Source organism: Oncorhynchus tshawytscha, unplaced genomic scaffold (assembly GCF_018296145.1).
Source record: "Oncorhynchus tshawytscha isolate Ot180627B unplaced genomic scaffold, Otsh_v2.0 Un_contig_5396_pilon_pilon, whole genome shotgun sequence".
In the NCBI taxonomy this organism is placed as follows: Eukaryota; Metazoa; Chordata; class Actinopteri; order Salmoniformes; family Salmonidae; genus Oncorhynchus; species Oncorhynchus tshawytscha.
The window spans coordinates 79,250-100,401 of NW_024609471.1; the positions used below are offsets into that span (position 1 = coordinate 79,250).

General features: G+C 43.3%; 1 long non-coding RNA gene across 1 annotated transcript; it reads right to left on the reverse strand.

Annotated features, from left to right (window-relative positions):
* Positions 1-17,240: 17,240 nt before the first annotated feature.
* On the reverse strand, positions 17,241-18,767 carry LOC121844936. Its single transcript, XR_006082224.1, has 3 exons — positions 18,466-18,767; positions 17,653-18,412; positions 17,241-17,526 (listed from the first exon to the last, which is right to left on the reverse strand). It is a non-coding gene; the product is annotated as an uncharacterized LOC121844936 (long non-coding RNA).
* Between the last annotated feature and the right edge of the window lie 2,385 nt (positions 18,768-21,152).

A 21,152-nucleotide genomic window follows, 5' to 3' on the forward strand; every position in this document is an offset into this window, starting at 1 on the left:
CTGTTGGACTACAGTTGTTCTGTACTGGTTCTGTTGGACTACAGTGGTTCTGTACTGGTTCTGTTAGACTACAGTGGTTCTGTACTGGTTCTGTTAGGCTTCAGTGGTTCTGTACTGGTTCTGTTGGACTACAGTGGTTCTGTACTGGTTCTGTCAGACTACAGTGGTTCTGTACTGGTTCTGTCAGACTACAGTGGTTCTGTCATCTCTGTTAGACTACAGTGGTTCTGTACTGGTTCTGTTAGACTACAGTGGTTCTGTCTCAGACTACAGTGGTTCTGTTCAGACTAGACTACAGTGGTCTCTAGACTACAGTGGTTCTGTCAGACTACAGTGGTTCTGTTAGACTACAGTGGTTCTGTACTGGTTCTGTCAGACTACACTGGTTCTGTTAGACTACAGTGGTTCTGTACTGGTTCTGTTAGACTACAGTGGTTCTGTTAGACTACAGTGGTTCTGTCAGACTACAGTGGTTCTGTTAGACTACAGTGGTTCTGTACTGGTTCTGTCAGACTACAGTGGTTCTGTTAGACTACAGTGGTTCAGTGGTTCTGTTAGACTACAGTGGTTCTGTACTGGTTCTGTCAGACTACAGTGGTTCTGTACTGGTTCTGTCAGACTACAGTGGTTCTGTCAGACTACAGTGGTTCTGTTGGACTACAGTGGTTCTGTACTGGTTCTGTTAGACTATAGTGGTTCTGTTAGACTACAGTGGTTCTGTACTGGTTCTGTTAGACTATAGTGGTTCTGTTGGACTACAGTGGTTCTGTACTGGTTCTGTCAGACTACAGTGGTTCTGTTAGACTACAGTGGTTCTGTACTGGTTCTGTCAGACTACAGTGGTTCTGTTAGACTACAGTGGTTCTGTTAGACTACAGTGGTTCTGTACTGGTTCTGTTAGACTACATAGTGGTTCTGTTAGACTATAGTGGTTCTGTTAGACTACAGTGGTTCTGTACTGGTTCTGTTAGACTATAGTGGTTCTGTCGTCTCTGTTAGACTACAGTGGTTCTGTACTGGTTCTGTTAGACTACAGTGGTTCTGTACTGGTTCTGTTAGGCTTCAGTGGTTCTGTACTGGTTCTGTTAGACTACAGTGGTTCTGTCAGACTACACTGGTTCTGTTAGACTACAGTGGTTCTGTACTGGTTCTGTTAGACTACAGTGGTTCTGTACAGTGGTTCTGTTAGACTACAGTGGTTCTGTACTGGTTCTGTCAGACTACAGTGGTTCTGTCAGACTACAGTGGTTCTGTTAGACTACAGTGGTTCTGTACTGGTTCTGTTAGACTATAGTGGTTCTGTTAGACTACAGTGGTTCTGTCAGACTACAGTGGTTCTGTACTGGTTCTTCTGTTCTGTCAGACTACAGTGGTTCTGTTCTTAGACTACAGTGGTTCTGTCAGACTACAGTGGTTCTGTTAGACTACAGTGGTTCTGTACTGGTTCTACAGTGTTCAGACTACAGTGGTTCTGTTAGACTACAGTGGTTCTGTACTGGTTCTGTCAGACTACAGTGGTTCAGACTACAGTGGTTCTGTCAGACTACAGTGGTTCTGTACTGGTTCTGTCAGACTACAGTGGTTCTGTTCAGACTACAGTGGTTCTGTTCTGTTAGACTACAGTGGTTCTGTACTGGTTCTGTTAGACTACAGTGGTTCTGGTTCTGTTAGACTACAGTGGTTCTGTACTACAGTGGTTCTGTTAGACTGGTTCTGTTAGACTACAGTGGTTCTGTCTGACTACAGTGGTTCTGTCAGACTACAGTGGTTCTGTTAGACTACAGTGGTTCTGTACTGGTTCTGTCAGACTACAGTGGTTCTGTTGGACTACAGTGGTTCTGTACTGGTTCTGTTAGACTATAGTGGTTCTGTTAGACTACAGTGGTTCTGTTAGACTACAGTGGTTCTGTACTGGTTCTGTTAGACTACAGTGGTTCTGTCAGACTACACTGGTTCTGTTAGACTACAGTGGTTCTGTACTGGTTCTGTTAGACTACAGTGGTTCTGTTAGACTACAGTGGTTCTGTTAGACTACAGTGGTTCTGTACTGGTTCTGTCAGACTACAGTGGTTCTGTCAGACTACACTGGTTCTGTTAGACTACAGTGGTTCTGTACTGGTTCTGTTAGAGTACAGTGGTTCTGTCGTCTCTGTTAGACTACAGTGGTTCTGTTAGACTACAGTGGTTCTGTACAGTGGTTCTGTTAGTACAGTGGTTCTGTTAGACTACAGTGGTTCTGTACTGGTTCTGTCAGACTACAGTGGTTCTGTTAGACTACAGTGGTTCTGTACTGGTTCTGTCAGACTACAGTGGTTCTGTTAGACTACAGTGGTTCTGTCAGACTACAGTGGTTCTGTACTGGTTCTGTTAGACTACAGTGGTTCTGTTAGACTACAGTGGTTCTGTACTGGTTCTGTTAGACTACAGTGGTTCTGTACTGGTTCTGTCAGACTACAGTGGTTCTGATAGACTACTGGTTCTGTTAGACTACAGTGGTTCTGTACTGGTTCTGTTAGACTACAGTGGTTCTGTAGACTGGATTTCTGTCAGACTACAGTGGTTCTGTTGGACTACAGTGGTTCTGTACTGGTTCTGTCAGACTACAGTGGTTCTGGTTCTGTACTGGTTCTTAGACTACAGTGGTTCTGTACTGGTTCTGTTAGACTACAGTGGTTCTGTACTGGTTCTGTTAGACTACAGTGGTTCTGTTAGACTACAGTGGTTCTGTACTGGTTCTGTTAGACTACAGTGGTTCTGTACTGGTTCTGTCAGACTACAGTGGTTCTGTTAGACTACAGTGGTTCTGTACTGGTTCTGTTAGACTACAGTGGTTCTGTTAGACTACAGTGATTCTGTACTGGTTATGTTAGACTACAGTGGTTCTGTACTGGTTCTGTCAGACTACAGTGGTTCTGTACTGGTTCTGTCAGACTACAGTGGTTCTGTTAGACTACAGTGATTCTGTACTGGTTATGTTAGACTACAGTGGTTCTGTACTGGTTCTGTCAGACTACAGTGGTTCTGTACTGGTTCTGTCAGACTACAGTGGTTCTGTTAGACTACAGTGATTCTGTACTGGTTCTGTTAGACTACAGTGGTTCTGTACTGGTTCTGTCAGACTACAGTGGTTCTGTACTGGTTCTGTCAGACTACAGTGGTTCTGTACTGGTTCTGTTAGACTACAGTGGTTCTGTACTGGTTCTGTCAGACTACAGTGGTTCTGTACTGGTTCTGTTAGACTACAGTGGTTCTGTACTGGTTCTGTCAGACTACAGTGGTTCTGATAGACTACAGTGGTTCTGTACTGGTTCTGTCAGACTACAGTGGTTCTGTACTGGTTCTGTCAGACTACAGTGGTTCTGTACTGGTTCTGTTAGACTACAGTGGTTCTGTTAGACTACAGTCGTTCTGTACTGGTTCTGTTAGACTACTGTGGTTCTGTCGTCTCTGTTAGACTACAGTGGTTCTGTACTGGTTCTGTTAGACTACAGTGGTTCTGTACTGGTTCTGTTAGACTACAGTGGTTCTGTACTGGTTCTGTTAGGCTTCAGTGGTTCTGTACTGGTTCTGTTATACTGTCAAACTGTTCTTGGTTTCTGCTCCATGTCCTCTCTCTCCCTCTAAACAGATTGAGTGTAGTCTGGCCCAGGAGTGTGAAGGTGAACAGAAAGGCTCTGGAGCAACGAACCGCCCTTGCTGTCTCTGCCTGGCCGGTTCCCCTCTTCCCACTGGGATTCTCTGCCTCTAAACCCTATTACAGGGGCTGAGTCACTGGCTTACTGGTTCTCTTTCATGCCGTACCTAGGAGGGGTGCGTCACTTGAGTGGGTTGAGTCACTGATGTGATCTTCCTGTCTGGGTTGGCGCCCCCCCTTGGGTTTGTATAGTGGGGGAGATCTTTGTGGGCTATACTCGGCCTTGTCTCAGGATAGTAAATTGGTGGCTGAAGGTATCCCTCTAGTGGTGTGGGGGCTGTGCCTTGATAAAGTGGGTGGGGTTATATCCTGCCTGTCTGGGGGTGTCATCGGATGGGGCCACAGTGTCTCCTGACCCCTCCTGTCTCAGCCTCCAGTATTTATGCTGCAGTAGTTTATATGTCGGGGGGCTAGGGTCAGTCTGTTATATCTGGAGTACTTCTCCTGTCCTATCCGGTGTCCTGTGTGAATTTCAGTATGCTCCCTCTAATTCTCTCTCTTTCTCTCTTCTCTCAGAGGATCTGAGCCCTAGGATCATGCCTCAGGAATACCTGGCATGATGACTCCTGGCTGCCCCCAGTCCACCTGGCCGTGCTACTACTCCCGTTTCAACTGTTCTGCCTGCGGCTATGGAACCCTGACCTGTTCACCGGACGTGCTACCTGTCCCTGACCTGTTGTTTTCAACTCTCTCTCTCTACCGCACCTGCTGTCTCTAATCTGAATGATCATCACTCGGAAACTGACATGTCCTCCTGAGGTGCTGACTTGCTGCACCCTCTACAACCACTGTGACTATTATTATTTGACCCTGCTGGTCATTTATGAACGTTTGAACATCTTGGCCATGTTCTGTTATAATCTCCACCCGCCACAGCCAGAAGAAGACTGACCACCCCTCAGAGCCTGGTTCCTCTGGTCTACCCGCCACAGCCAGAAGAGGACTGGCCACCCCTCAGAGCCTGGTTCCTCTGGTCTAGCCAGTACAGCCAGTAGAGGACTGGTCAACCCTCAGAGCCTGGTTCCTCTGGTCTACCCAGTACAGCCAGAAGAAGACTGGCCACCCCTCAGAGCCTGGTTCCTCTCTACCCAGTACAGCCAGTAGAGGACTGACCACCCCTCAGAACCTGGTTCCTCTCTACCCAGTACAGTCAGTAGAGGACTGGCCACCCCTCAGAGCCTGGTTCCTCTCTACCCAGTACAGTCAGAAGAGGACTGGCCACCCATCAGAGCCTGGTTCCTCTCTACCCAGTACAGTCAGTAGAGGACTGGCCACCCCTCAGAGCCTGGTTCCTCTGGTCTACCCAGTACAGCCTGTAGAGGACTGGTCACCCCTCAGAGCCTGGTTCCTCTGGTCTACCCAGTACAGTCAGTAGAGGACTGGCCACCCCTCAGAGCCTGGTTCCTCTCTACCCAGTACAGTCAGCAGAGGACTGGCCACCCCTCAGAGCCTGGTTCCTCTGGTCTACCCAGTACAGCCAGTAGAGGACTGGTCACCCCTCAGAGCCTGGTTCCTCTCTAGGTTTCTTCCTAGTATACGGGCACAAGGCGAGACCCAGATGCAGACACAGGAGGCAGATGGTTATAGTCCAAGATGTTTATTAACAATCCAAAAGGGGATGGCAAGAGAATGGTCAGGCAGGCTGAATGGTCAGGCAGGTAGAATGGTCAGGCAGGCTGAATGGTCAGGCAGGTAGAATGGTCAGACAGGCTGAATGGTCAGGCAGGTAGAATGGTCAGGCAGGTAGAATGGTCAGGCAGGCTGAATGGTCAGGCAGATAGAATGGTCAGGCAGGCTGAATGGTCAGGCAGACTGAATGGTCAGGGCAGGTACAATGGTCAGGCAGGCTCGAGGTCAGGGCAGGCAGAATGGTCAGGCAGGCTCGAGGTCAGGGCAGGCAGAATGGTCAGGCAGGCTCGAGGTCAGGGCAGGTAGAATGGTCAGGCAGGCTCGAGGTCAGGGCAGGCAGAATGGTCAGGCAGGCTCGAGGTCAGGGCAGGCAGAATGGTCAGGCAGGCTCGAGGGCAGGGCAGGCAGAATGGTCAGGCAGGCTCGAGGTCAGGGCAGGCAGAATGGTCAGGCAGGCTAGAGGTCAGGACAGGCAGAATGGTCAGGCAGGCTAGAGGTCAGGGCAGGCAGAATGGTCAGGCAGGCTCGAGGTCAGGGCAGGCAGAATGGTCAGGCAGGCTCGAGGTCAGGGCAGGCAGAATGGTCAGGCAGGCTCGAGGTCAGGGCAGGCAGAATGGTCAGGCAGGCTCGAGGTCAGGGCAGGCAGAATGGGTGAACGGAAGTCCAGAAAAACAGGACATCAGTCAAAACCGGGAGGACTAGAAGAAGATAAAAGCTTTGGGGAAACACGCTGATTGACTTGAACATACAAGATGAACTGGTAGAGAGAGACAGGAAACACAGGGACAAATACACTGACACAGAGAGACAGGAAACACGCTGGTTGACTTGAACATACAAGATGAACTGGTACAGAGAGACAGGAAACACAGGGACAAATACACTGACACAGAGAGACAGGAAACACAAGGATAAATACACTGGTACAGAGAGACAGGAAACACAGGGATAAATACACTGGTACAGAGAGACAGGAAACACAGGGATAAATACACTGGTACAGAGAGACAGGAAACACAGGGATAAATACACTGATACAGAGAGACAGGAAACACAAGGATAAATACACTGGTACAGAGAGACAGGAAACACAGGGATAAATACACTGGTACAGAGAGACAGGAAACACAGGGATAAATACACTGGTACAGAGAGACAGGAAACACAGGGATAAATACACTGGTACAGAGAGACAGGAAACACAGGGATAAATACACTGGTACAGAGAGACAGGAAACACAGGGATAAATACACTGGTACAGAGAGACAGGAAACACAGGGATAAATACACTGGTACAGAGAGACAGGAACAGGGATAAATACACTGGTACAGAGAGACAGGAAACACAGGGATAAATACACTGACACAGAGAGACAGGAAACACAAGGATAAATACACTGGTACAGAGAGACAGGAAACACAAGGATAAATACACTGGTACAGAGAGACAGGAAACACAGGGATAAATACACTGACACAGAGAGACAGGAAACACAGGGATAAATACACTGACACAGAGAGACAGGAAACACAGGGATAAATACACTGGTACAGAGAGACAGGAAACACAGGGATAAATACACAGAGAGATAGGAAACAGGGATAAATACACTGGGGAAAATACGTCACACCTGGAAGAGGTGAAGACAATCACAAGGACAGGTGAAACAGATCAAGGGTGTGACACCTATGTTCCAGCCTTTCTAGGGAGTTTTTCCTATCCACTGTGCTTCTTCATCTGCATTGCTTGCTGTTTGGGGTTTTAGGCTGGGTTTCTGTACAGCACTTTGAGATATCAGCTGATGTAAAAAGGGCTTTATAAAATACATTTGATTGGTTGATTTGGTTCATTCTTGTATGTTAAAGTTGTAAAGATACCCGTTATGAGATCGACGTTGTTAGAATGAAAGGAAAACTAACATAACAGTCAGTAAATACAAGAGACACTCATTTTGACATCTGTCTTTCGCCTAGTGCCATTCATCATTGATAAAACAGAGCTCCAACTCTGTAAATGACTCAAATTAAATCACATTTTTTTGGGTCGCGTTTTTTAACAGATGTTATTGGCGGTGTAGTGAAATGCGTGTGTGTCTCAACTCCGACAGCGCAGTAATATCTAACAAATTACACAACATATGTCCAATACACACAAATCTAAGTAAAGGAATTAAGAATATATAAATATATGGACGAGCAATGTCAGAGCAGCATAGACTAAGAGACAGTAGAATAGTATAGAATACAGTATATACATATGAGATGAGTAATAAATAGACTAAGAGACAGTAGAATAGTATAGAATACAGTATATACATATGAGATGAGTAATACATAGACTAAGATACAGTAGAATAGGATAGAATACAGTATATACATATGAGATGAGTAATGTCAGATGTTTAAACATTATTATAGTGGCTAGTGATTTAGTCTATGTATACAGGGCAGCAGCTACTAAATGTTAGTGGTGGCTGTTTACAGTCTGATGGCCTTGAGATAGAAGCTGTTTTTCAGTCTCTCGGTCCCAGCTTTGATGCACCTGTACTGACCTCGCCTTCTGGATGACAGCGGGGTGAACAGGCAGTGGCTCGGGTGGTTGTTGTCCTTGATGATCTTTATGGATGCCTATAGCGTATCATGTAAAATACTATACTAAAATACTACAAGGTATAATACTATAAGGTATAATAGTATAAGGTGTAATGTAAAATACTAAACTAAAATACTATAATGTATAATACTATAAGGTATAATGTATAATACTATAATGTATAATACTATAAGGTATAATACTATAAGGTATAATGTATAATACTATAATATATAATACTATAATGTATAATGTATAATGTATAATACTATAATGTATAATACTATAAGGTATAATACTATAATGTATAATACTATAAGGTATAATACTATAATGTATAATACTATACTATAATGTATAATACTATAATGTATAATACTATAAGGTATAATACTATAAGGTATAATACTATAATGTATAATACTATAATGTATACTATAATGTATATGTATACTATAATGTATAATACTATAATATATAAGGTATAATACTATAATGTATAATACTATAATGTATAATACTATAATGTATAATACTATAATGTATAATACTATAATGTATAATACTATAAGGTATAATACTATAATGTATAATACTATAATGTATAATACTATAATGTATAATACTATAATGTATAATACTATAATGTATAATACTATAATGTATAATACTATAATGTATAATACTATAATGTATAATACTATAATGTATAATACTATAATGTATAATACTATAAGGTATAATACTATAATGTATAATACTATAAGGTATAATACTATAATGTATAATACTATAATGTATAATACTATAATGTATAATACTATAAGGTATAATACTATAATGTATAATGTATAATACTATGTATAATACTATAATGTATAATACTATAATACTATAAGGTATAATACTATAATGTATAATACTATAATGTATAATACTATAAGGTATAATACTATAATGTATAATACTATAATGTATAATACTATAATGTATAATACTATAAGGTATAATACTATAAGGTATAATGTATAATACTATAATGTATAATGTATAATACTATAATGTATAAGGTATAATACTATAATGTATAATGTATAATACTATAATGTATAATACTATAAGGTATAATACTATAATGTATAATACTATAAGGTATAATACTATAATGTATAATACTATAAGGTATAATACTATAATCTATAATACTATAAGGTATAACACTATACTATAATACTATAATGTATAATACTATAAGGTATAATGTATCATACTATAATGTATAATACTATAAGGTATAATACTATAATGTATAATACTATAAGGTATAATACTATAATGTATAATACTATAAGGTATAACACTATACTATAATACTATAATGTATAATACTATAAGGTATAATGTATAATACTATAATGTATAATGTATAATACTATAATGTATAAGGTACAATACTATAATGTATAATGTATAATACTATAATGTATAATACTATAAGGTATAATACTATAAGGTATAATACTATAATGTATAATACTATAATGTATAATACTATAAGGTATAATACTATACTATAATACTATAATGTATAATACTATAATGTATAATACTATAATGTATAATACTATAATGTATAATACTATAATGTATAATGTATAATACTATAATGTATAATACTATAATGTATAATACTATAATGTATAATACTATAATGTATAATACTATACTATAATACTATAAGGTATAATACTATACTATAATACTATAAGGTATAATACTATAAGGTATAATACTATAATGTATAATACTATAATGTATAATACTATACTATAATACTATAAGGTATAATACTATAATGTATAATACTATACTATAATACTATAATGTATAATACTATAATGTATAATACTATACTATAATACTATAAGGTATAATACTATAATGTATAATACTATAGGGTATAATACTATAATGTATAATACTATAAGATATAATACTATACTATAATACTATAATGTATAATACTATAATGTATAATACTATACGGTATAATACTATACTATAATACTATAATGTATAATACTATAAGGTATAATACTATAATGTATAATACTATAAGGTATAATACTATACTATAATACTATAATGTATAATACTATAAGGTATAATGTATAATACTATAATGTATAATACTATAAGGTATAACACTATACTATAATACTATAATGTATAATACTATAATGTATAATACTATAAGGTATAATACTATACTATAATACTATAATGTATAATACTATAAGGTATAATGTATAATACTATAATGTATAATACTATAAGGTATAACACTATACTATAATACTATAAGGTATAATACTATAATGTATAATACTATAAGGTATAACACTATACTATAATACTATAAGGTATAATACTATACTATAATACTATAAGGTATAATACTATAAGGTATAACACTATACTATAATACTATAAGGTATAATACTATAAGGTATAACACTATGCTATAATACTATAATGTAAAATAGTTGAACAGGATAATGTAAATATGAAGGTCAGAGCTCTCTGACGACACGTTTCATTTAAACCTTAATGGTAAAAGCGTGATGGTTATAACTAATAGCATGAGGGCATTGGAGGCAGAGATACTCCCTGGGAAATAGGGAACTGAATACAAAATTAAATCTAAGTTTTCAATTTACGTCTCCCAGCAGAGTTTACCAACTAAATGGGCTCAGAACACTCCACTGTCTAATGAGAGAATAAATAATATGATAATGGGATTTAGAGGAAGTAGTTCTCCACTGGGAGAAAATGTTCCATATAAAACCGACCTTATTAATTATCAGATACAAAGTGTTAAAAAAACAAAGAAGCACAAAGACTTTTAGGTATTTATCAGTCTGATTAACCTTTACTTTAAGAGCAGCCATTTTAAAAACTAGGCTGAAGAGAAACCACTGTGAGGGAGAGGCCAGTGTTCTCAGTCTGTCTGTGAGTGAGAGGCCAGTGTTCTCAGTCTGTCTGTGAGTGAGAGGCCAGTGTTCTCAGTCTGTCTGTGAGTGAGAGGCCAGTATTCTCAGTCTGTCTGTGAGTGAGAGGCCAGTGTTCTCAGTCTGTCTGTGAGTGAGAGGCCAGTGTTCTCAGTCTGTCTGTGAGTGAGAGGAGTATTCTCAGTCTGTCTGTGAGTGAGAGGCCAGTGTTCTCAGTCTGTCTGTGAGGGAGAGGCCAGTGTTCTCAGTCTGTCTGTGAGTGAGAGGCCAGTATTCTCAGTCTGTCTGTGAGTGAGAGGCCAGTGTTCTCAGTCTGTCTGTGAGGGAGAGGCCAGTGTTCTCAGTCTGTCTGTGAGTGAGAGGCCAGTATTCTCAGTCTGTCTGTGAGTGAGAGGCCAGTATTCTCAGTCTGTCTGTGAGTGAGAGGCCAGTATTCTCAGTCTGTCTGTGAGTGAGAGGCCAGTATTCTCAGTCTGTCTGTGAGTGAGAGGCCAGTATTCTCAGTCTGTCTGTGAGTGAACTCTTCAAGGACAATATCAGCAGTGGAGGCTGGTGAGAGGAGCTATAGGAGGACCGGCTCATTCTTTTGGCTGGAATGGGAATGAGAGGAATAGAGTCAATCATGTGGTTTCCATGTGTTTGATGTGTCTTATACCGTTCTGTTGATTCCATTCCAGCCATTACAATGAGCCTAGCCTCCTATAGCTCCTCCCACCAGCCGCCACTGACTGACAGGTAAACCTGGACTGAGCCAACAGTGAATTGATTGAATGAAGTGTAGTCACTTTCAGTATCAAGGTCGTCCTTGATACTTTGCTGAAACATCAGGGCTAATTCTCCTGCTGAAGACTCTCTATCCTCTCTGTCCCTCTCTATCCTCTCTGTCCCTTTCTCTCTATCCGTTTCTCTCTGTCCCTTTCTCTCTATCCCTTTCTCTCTATCCTCTCTGTCCCTTTCTCTCTATCCTCTCTGTCCCTCTCCCTCTCTGTCCCTTTCTCTCTATCCTATCTGTCCCTCTCCCTCTCTGTCCCTTTCTCTCTATCCTCTATGTCCCTCTCCCTCTCTGTCCCTTTCTCTCTATCCTCTGTCCCTTTCTCTCTATACTCTCTCTCTATCCTCTCTGTCCCTTTCTCTCTATCCTCTCTGTCCTTTTCTCTCTATCCTCTCTGTCCCTTTCTCTCTATCCTCTCTGTCCCTTTCTCTCTATCCTCTCTGTCCCTTTCTCTCTATCCTCTCTGTCCTTTCTCTCTATCCTCTCTGTCCCTATCTCTCTATCCCTTTCTCTCTATCCTCTCTGTCCCTTTCTCTCTATCCTTTCTCTCTATCCTCTCTGTCCCTTTCTCTCTATCCGTTTCTCTCTATCCTCTCTGTCTCTATCCTCTCTGTCCTTTCTCTCTATCCCTTTTTCTATCCTCTCCCTTTCTCTCTGTCCCTTTCTCTCTATCCTCTCTGTCCCTTTCTCTCTATCCGTTTCTCTCTGTCCCTTTCTCTCTATCCCTTTCTCTCTATCCTCTCTGTCCCTTTCTCTCTATCCTCTCTGTCCCTCTCCCTCTCTGTCCCTTTCTCTCTATCCTATCTGTCCCTCTCCCTCTCTGTCCCTTTCTCTCTATCCTCTATGTCCCTCTCCCTCTCCCTCTCTGTCCCTTTCTCTCTATCCTCTGTCCCTTTCTCTCTATACTCTCTCTCTATCCTCTCTGTCCCTTTCTCTCTATCCTCTCTGTCCCTTTCTCTCTATCCCTATCTCTCTATCCTCTCTGTCCCTCTCCCTCTCTGTCCCTTTTTCTATCCTCTCTGTCCTCTCTGTCCCTCTCTCTCTATCCTCTCTGTCCCTTTCTCTCTATCCTCTCTGTCCCTTTCTCTCTATCCTCTCTGTCCCTTTCTCTCTATCCTCTCTGTCCCTTTCTCTCTATCCTCTCTGTCCCTTTCTCTCTATCCTCTCTGTCCCTTTCTCTCTATCCTCTCTGTCCCTTTCTCTCTATCCTCTCTGTCCCTTTCTCTCTATCCTCTCTGTCCCTTTCTCTCTATCCTCTCTGTCCCTTTCTCTCTATCCTCTCTGTCCCTTTCTCTCTATCCTCTCTGTCCCCTCCTCTCTGTCCCTTTCTCTCTATCCTCTCTGTCCCTTTCTCTCTATCCTCTCTGTCCCTTTCTCTCTATCCTCTGTCCCTTTCTCTCTATCCTCTCTGTCCCTTTCTCTCTATCCTCTCTGTCCCTTTCTCTCTATCCTCTCTGTCCCTTTCTCTCTATTCTCTGTCCCTTTCTCTCTATTCTCTCTGTCCCTTTCTCTCTATTCTCTCTGTCCCTTTCTCTCTATCCTCTCTGTCCCTTTCTCTCTATCCTCTCTGTCCCTTTCTCTCTATCCTCTCTGTCCCTTTCTCTCTCTATCCTCTCTGTCCCTTTCTCTCTATCCTCTCTGTCCCTTTCTCTCTATCCTCTCTGTCCCTTTCTCTCTATCCTCTCTGTCCCTTTCTCTCTATTATCTCTGTCCCTTTCTCTCTATTCTCTCTGTCCCTTTCTCTCTATCCTCTCTGTCCTTTTCTCTCTATCCTCTCTGTCCCTCTCCCTCTCTGTCCCTTTCTCAATATCCTCTCTGTCCCTTTCTCTCTATCCTCTCTGTCCCTCTCCCTCTCTGTCCCTTTCTCTCTATCCTCTCTGTCCCTCTCCCTCTCTGTCCCTTTCTCTCTATCCTCTCTGTCCCTTTCTCTCTATCCTCTCTGTCCCTTTCTCTCTATTCAGTTGAACTGTGAAAGTGTTAAGTTTATTCTCCCTGGCCTGCTCACATGACAGGGCTTTGACACCTTCTCCGCCAGAATAAAGAAGGGAATTACACAGAAGATCAGTCCTGGATACAGAGAGATTTAACTCCTTGATTTTTCTAAACACAGGAAGACTCTGGTGCCTATCCCTCCCTCAGGGGGAACCAGGAGAATACTGAGACCCTACTGATCAGGGAGGAGGGAGGAGGAGGGTAAGGAAGGGGGGGAGAGAGGAGGGTAGGGAAGGGGGAGAGAGAGAGGAGGAGGGTAGGGAAGGGGGAGAGAGAGAGGAGGAGGGTAGGGAAGGGGGGAGAGAGGAGGAGGAGGGTAGGGAAGGGGGGAGAGAGGAGGAGGGTAGGGAAGGGGAGAGAGAGGATGGGGAGGGTAGTGAAGGGAGAAGGAGGGTAGGGAAGGGGGAGAAAGAGAGGAGGATGGTAGGGAAGGGGGAGGAGAGGGTGAGGAGGGTAGGGAAAGGGGGAGAGAGGAGGAGGAGGGTAGGGAAGGGGGAGAGAGAGAGGAGGAGGGTAGGGAAGGGGGGAGAGAGAGAGGAGGAGGGTAGGGAGGGGGGGAGAGAGGAGGAGGAGGGTAGCGAAGGGGGAGAGAGAGAGGAGGGAGGTAGCGAAGGGGGGGGAGAGAGGAGGGTAGGGAAGGGGGAGAGAGAGGAGGAGGGTAGGGAAGGGGAGAGAGAGAGAGAGGAGGGGGAGGGTAGTGAAGGGAGGAGGAGGGTAGGGAAGGGGGAGAAAGAGAGGAGGATGGTAGGGAAGGGGGGAGGAGAGGGTGAGGAGGGTAGGGAAGGGGGAGAGAGGAGGAGGAGGGTAGGGAAGGGGAGAGAGGAGGAGGAGGGTAGGGAAGGGGGGAGAGAGAGAGGAGGAGGGTAGGGAAGGGGGAAGAGAGAGAGAGGGAGGGAAGGGAAGGGAAGGGGGAGAGAGAGAGAGAGGAGGAGGGTAGGGAATTATTACTATTTAATAATATATAATAATAATAATATAATAGACAGTGGTCTGGACAAGGTTAATGGTGCTGGGTTGGTTCATAAATACTGCCCTTTAACTAGTGGTCTGGACAAGGTTAATGGTGCTTGGTTGGTTCATAAATACTGCCCTTTAACTAGTGGTCTGGACAAGGTTAATGGTGCTGGGTTGGTTCATAAATACTGCTCTTTAACAAGTGGTCTGGACAAGGTTAATGGTGCTGGGTTGGTTCATAAATACTGCCCTTTAACTAGTGGTCTGGACAAGGTTAACTGGGCTGGGTTGGTTCATAAATACTGCCCTTTAACTAGTGGTCTGGACAAGGTTAATGGTGCTGGGTTGGTTCATAAATACTGCCCTTTAACTAGTGGTCTGGACAAGGTTAATGGTGCTGGGTTGGTTCATAAATACTGCCCTTTAACTAGTGGTCTGCACAAGGTTAATGGTGCTGGGATGGTTCATAAATACTGCCCTTTAACTAGTGGTCTGGACAAGGTTAATGGTGCTGGGTTGGTTCATAAATGCTGCCCTTTAACTAGTGGTCTGGACAAGGTTAATGGTGCTGGGTTGGTTCATAAATACTGCCCTTTAACTAGTGGTCTGGACAAGGTTAATGGTGCTGGGTTGGTTCATAAATACTGCCCTTTAACTAGTGGTCTGGACAAGGTTAATGGTGCTGGGTTGGTTCATAAATACTGCCCTTTAACTAGTGGTCTGGACAAGGTTAATGGTGCTGGGTTGGTTCATAAATACTGCTCTTTAACAAGTGGTCTGGACAAGGTTAATGGTGCTGGGTTGGTTCATAAATACTGCCCTTTAACTAGTGGTCTGGACAAGGTTAATGGTGCTGGGTTGGTTCATAAATACTGCCCTTTAACTAGTGGTCTGGACAAGGTTAACTGGGCTGGGTTGGTTCATAAATACTGCCCTTTAACTAGTGGTCTGGACAAGGTTAATGGTGCTGGGTTGGTTCATAAATACTGCTCTTTAACAAGTGGTCTGGACAAGGTTAATGGTGCTGGGTTGGTTCATAAATACTGCCCTTTAACTAGTGGTCTGGACAAGGTTAATGGTGCTGGGTTGGTTCATAAATACTGCTCTTTAACTAGTGGTCTGGACAAGGTTAACTGGGCTGGTTGGTTCATAAATACTGCTCTTTAACTAGTGGTCTGGACAAGGTTAACTGGGCTGGGTTGGTTCATAAATACTGCCCTTTAACTAGTGGTCTGGACAAGGTTAATGGTGCTGGGTTGGTTCATAAATACTGCTCTTTAACAAGTGGTCTGGACAAGGTTAATGGTGCTGGGTTGGTTCATAAATACTGCCCTTTAACTAGTGGTCTGGACAAGGTTAATGGTGCTGGGTTGGTTCATAAATACTGCCCTTTAACTAGTGGTCTGGACAAGGTTAATGGTGCTGGGTTGGTTCATAAATACTGCCCTTTAACTAGTGGTCTGGACAAGGTTAATGGTGCTGGGTTGGTTCATAAATACTGCTCTTTAACTAGTGGTCTGGACAAGGTTAACTGGGCTGGGTTGGTTCATAAATACTGCCCTTTAACTAGTGGTCTGGACAAGGTTAATGGTGCTGGGTTGGTTCATAAATACTGCCCTTTAACTAGTGGTCTGGACAAGGTTAATGGTGCTGGGTTGGTTCATAAATACTGCTCTTTAACAAGTGGTCTGGACAAGGTTAATGGTGCTGGGTTGGTTCATAAATACTGCCCTTTAACTAGTGGTCTGGACAAGGTTAATGGCGCTGGGATGGTTCATAAATACTGCCCTTTAACTAGTGGTCTGGACAAGGTTAATGGTGCTGGGTTGGTTCATAAATACTGCCCTTTAACTAGTGGTCTGGACAAGGTTAACTGGGCTGGGTTGGTTCATAAATACTGCCCTTTAACTAGTGGTCTGGACAAGGTTAATGGTGCTGGGTTGGTTCATAAATACTGCTCTTTAACAAGTGGTCTGGACAAGGTTAATGGTGCTGGGTTGGTTCATAAATACTGCCCTTTAACTAGTGGTCTGGACAAGGTTAATGGTGCTGGGTTGGTTCATAAATACTGCCCTTTAACTAGTGGTCTGGACAAGGTTAATGGTGCTGGGTTGGTTCATAAATACTGCCCTTTAACTGAGTCTAATTTATGGTCTGGACAAGGTTAATGGTGCTGGGTTGGTTCATAAATACTGCTCTTTAACTAGTGGTCTGGACAATGTTAACTGGGCTGGGTTGGTTCATAAATACTGCCCTTTAACTAGTGGTCTGGACAAGGTTAATGGTGCTGGGTTGGTTCATAAATACTGCCCTTTAACTAGTGGTCTGGACAAGGTTAATGGTGCTGGGTTGGTTCATAAATACTGCTCTTTAACAAGTGGTCTGGACAAGGTTAATGGTGCTGGGTTGGTTCATTTCTGTTGTTCATTTGACGAATGTGAGAGTAACTCGCAGCATCAGTACAGAGGATATCAATGGCTGTTGTTGAACTCCCGAGGTCAGACGTTCACAATAGTTCTGCTGCCTTCTTACATGGGCGGACATTGATTAGTCGAGGAAATCAACCTGATGTGTAATATAATCTAGTGCAGCATGTACTACATATACAATACAAGCTGCTGATTCCTGCCTGTCATTATGTCACGCCCTGACCTGAGTCTAGTGCAGCATGTACTACATATACAATACAAGCTGCTGATTCCTGCCTGTCATTATGTCACGCCCTGACCTGAGTCTAGTGCAGCATGTACTACATATACAATACAAGCTGCTGATTCCTGCCTGTCATTATGTCACGCCCTGACCTGAGTCTAGTGCAGCATGTACTACATATACAATACAAGCTGCTGATTCCTGCCTGTCATTATGTCACGCCCTGACCTGAGTCTAATTTAGCATGTACTACATATACAATACAAGCTGCTGATTCCTGCCTGATTCCTGACCCTGTCAGTGCAGCATGTACTACATATATGCTCTGATTCCTGCCTGTCATTATGACCTGACCTGAGTCTAGTGCAGCATGTACTACATATACAATACAAGCTGCTGATTCCTGCCTGTCATTATGTCACGCCCTGACCTGAGTCTAGTGCAGCATGTACTACATATACAATACAAGCTGCTGATTCCTGCCTGTCATTATGTCACGCCCTGACCTGAGTCTAGTGCAGCATGTACTACATATACAATACAAGCTGCTGATTCCTGCCTGTCATTATGTCACGCCCTGACCTGAGTCTAGTGCAGCATGTACTACATATACAATACAAGCTGCTGATTCCTGCCTGTCATTATGTCACGCCCTGACCTGAGTCTAGTGCAGCATGTACTACATATACAATACAAGCTGCTGATTCCTGCCTGTCATTATGTCACGCCCTGACCTGAGTCTAGTGCAGCATGTACTACATATACAATACAAGCTGCTGATTCCTGCCTGTCATTATGTCACGCCCTGACCTGAGTCTAGTGCAGCATGTACTACATATACAATACAAGCTGCTGATTCCTGCCTGTCATTATGTCACGCCCTGACCTGAGTCTAGTGCAGCATGTACTACATATACAATACAAGCTGCTGATTCCTGCCTGTCATTATGTCACGCCCTGACCTGAGTCTAGTGCAGCATGTACTACATATACAATACAAGCTGCTGATTCCTGCCTGTCATTATGTCACGCCCTGACCTGAGTCTAGTGCAGCATGTACTACATATACAATACAAGCTGCTGATTCCTGCCTGTCATTATGTCACGCCCTGACCTGAGTCTAGTGCAGCTGATACAAGCCTGCCTGTCATTATGTCACGCCCTGACCTGAGTCTAGTGCAGCATGTACTACATATACAATACAAGCTGCTGATTCCTGCCTGTCATTATGTCACGCCCTGACCTGAGTCTAGTGCAGCATGTACTACATATACAATACAAGCTGCTGATTCCTGCCTGTCATTATGTCACGCCCTGACCTGAGTCTAGTGCAGCATGTACTACATATACAATACAAGCTGCTGATTCCTGCCTGTCATTATGTCACGCCCTGACCTGAGTCTAGTGCAGCATGTACTACATATACAATACAAGCTGCTGATTCCTGCCTGTCATTATGTCACGCCCTGACCTGAGTCTAATGCAGGATGTTTCTTTTTTGGTTAGGTCAGGGTGTGACATGGGTGATGTATGTGTTTTGGTTAGGTCAGGGTGTGACATGGGGGGATGTGTTTTGGTTAGGTCAGGGTGTGACATGGGGGATGTGTGTTTGGTTAGGTCAGGGTGTGACATGGGGGATGTATGTGTTTGGTTAGGTCAGGGTGTGACATGGGGGATGTATGTGTTTTGGTTAGGTCAGGGTGTGACATGGGGATGTATGTGTTTTGGTTAGGTCAGGGTGTGACATGGGTGATGTATGTGTTTTGGTTAGGTCAGGGTGTGACATGGGGGATGTATGTGTTCTGGTTAGGTCAGGGTGTGACATGGGGGATGTATGTGTTTGGTTAGGTCAGGGTGTGACATGGGTGATGTATGTGTTTTGGTTAGGTCAGGGTGTGACATGGGGGATGTATGTGTTTTGGTTAGGTCAGGGTGTGACATGGGGGATGTATGTGTTTTGGTTAGGTCAGGGTGTGACATGGGTGATGTATGTGTTTTGGTTAGGTCAGGGTGTGACATGGGGGATGTATGTGTTTTGGTTAGGTCAGGGTTTATTGTTTTTTGGTCAGGGTGTGACATGGGTGATGTATGTGTTTTGGTTAGGTCAGGGTGTGACATGGGGGATGTATGTGTTTTGGTTAGGTCAGGGTGTGACATGGGGGATGTATGTGTTTTGGTTAGGTCAGGGTGTGACATGGGGGATGTATGTGTTTTGGTTAGGTCAGGGTGTGACATGGGGGATGTATGTGTTTTGGTTAGGTCAGGGTGTGACATGGGTGATGTATGTGTTTTGGTTAGGTCAGGGTGTGACATGGGTGATGTATGTGTTTTGGTTAGGTCAGGGTGTGACATGGGTGATGTATGTGTTTTGGTTAGGTCAGGGTGTGACATGGGGGATGTATGTGTTTTGGTTAGGTCAGGGTGTGACATGGGGGATGTATGTGTTTTGGTTAGGTCAGGGTGTGACATGGGGATGTATGTGTTTTGGTTAGGTCAGGGTGTGACATGGGGGATGTATGTGTTTTGGTTAGTCAGGGTGTGTGACATGGGTGATGTATGTGTTTTGGTTAGGTCAGGGTGTGACATGGGGGATGTATGTGTTTTGGTTAGGTCAGGGTGTGACATGGGGGATGTATGTGTTTTGGTTAGGTCAGGGTGCGACATGGGGGATGTATGTGTTTTGGTTAGGTCAGGGTGTGACATGGGGGATGTATGTGTGTTTTGGTTAGGTCAGGGTGTGACATGGGGGATGTATGTGTTTTGGTTAGGTCAGGGTGTGACATGGGGGATGTATGTGTTTTGGTTAGGTCAGGGTGTGACATGGGGGATGTATGTGTTTTGGTTAGGTCAGGGTGTGACATGGGGGATGTATGTGTTTTGGTTAGGTCAGGGTGTGACATGGGGGATGTATGTGTTTTGGTTAGGTCAGGGTGTGACATGGGGGATGTATGTGTTTTGGTTAGGTCAGGGTGTGACATGGGGGATGTATGTGTTTTGGTTAGGTCAGGGTGTGACATGGGGGATGTATGTGTTTTGGTTAGGTCAGGGTGCGACATGGGGGATGTATGTGTTTTGGTTAGGTCAGGGTGCGACATGGGGGATGTATGTGTTTTGGTTAGGTCAGGGTGCGACATGGGGGATGTATGTGTTTTGGTTAGGTCAGGGTGCGACATGGGGGATGTATGTGTTTTGGTTAGGTCAGGGTGTGACATGGGGGATGTATGTGTTCCTATACTGTCTAGGGGTTTTGTAGGTTTATGGGGTTGTTTACCATCTAGGCGTTTATGTATGTCTATGGTTGCCTAGATTGGTTCTCAATTAGAGGCAGCTGTTTATCGTTGTCTCTGATTGGGAACCATATTTAGGCAGCCATCCTCTTTGGGTATTTTCGTGGGTTATTGTCTACGTCTAGTTAACTGTGTCTGCACTAGTATTATTATAGCTTCACGTTCGGTTTGTTGTTTTTGTAAAGTTTGTTAAGTGTTCTTCGTCTTCATTAAAAGGACGTATTCATCTCACGCTGCACCTTGGTCTCCTCCAGTCAACGAACGTGACACATTATACAATACACGCTGTTGATTCCTGCCTGTCATTATACAATACACGCTGTTGATTCCTGCCTGTCATTATACACGCTGCTGATTCCTGCCTGTCATTATACAATACACGCTGTTGATTCCTGCCTGTCATTATACAATACACGCTGTTGATTCCTGCCTGTCATTATACAATACACGCTGTTGATTCCTGCCTGTCATTATACAATACACGCTGTTGATTCCTGCCTGTCATGATACACGCTGTTGATTCCTGCCTGTCATTATACAATACACGCTGTTGATTCCTGCCTGTCA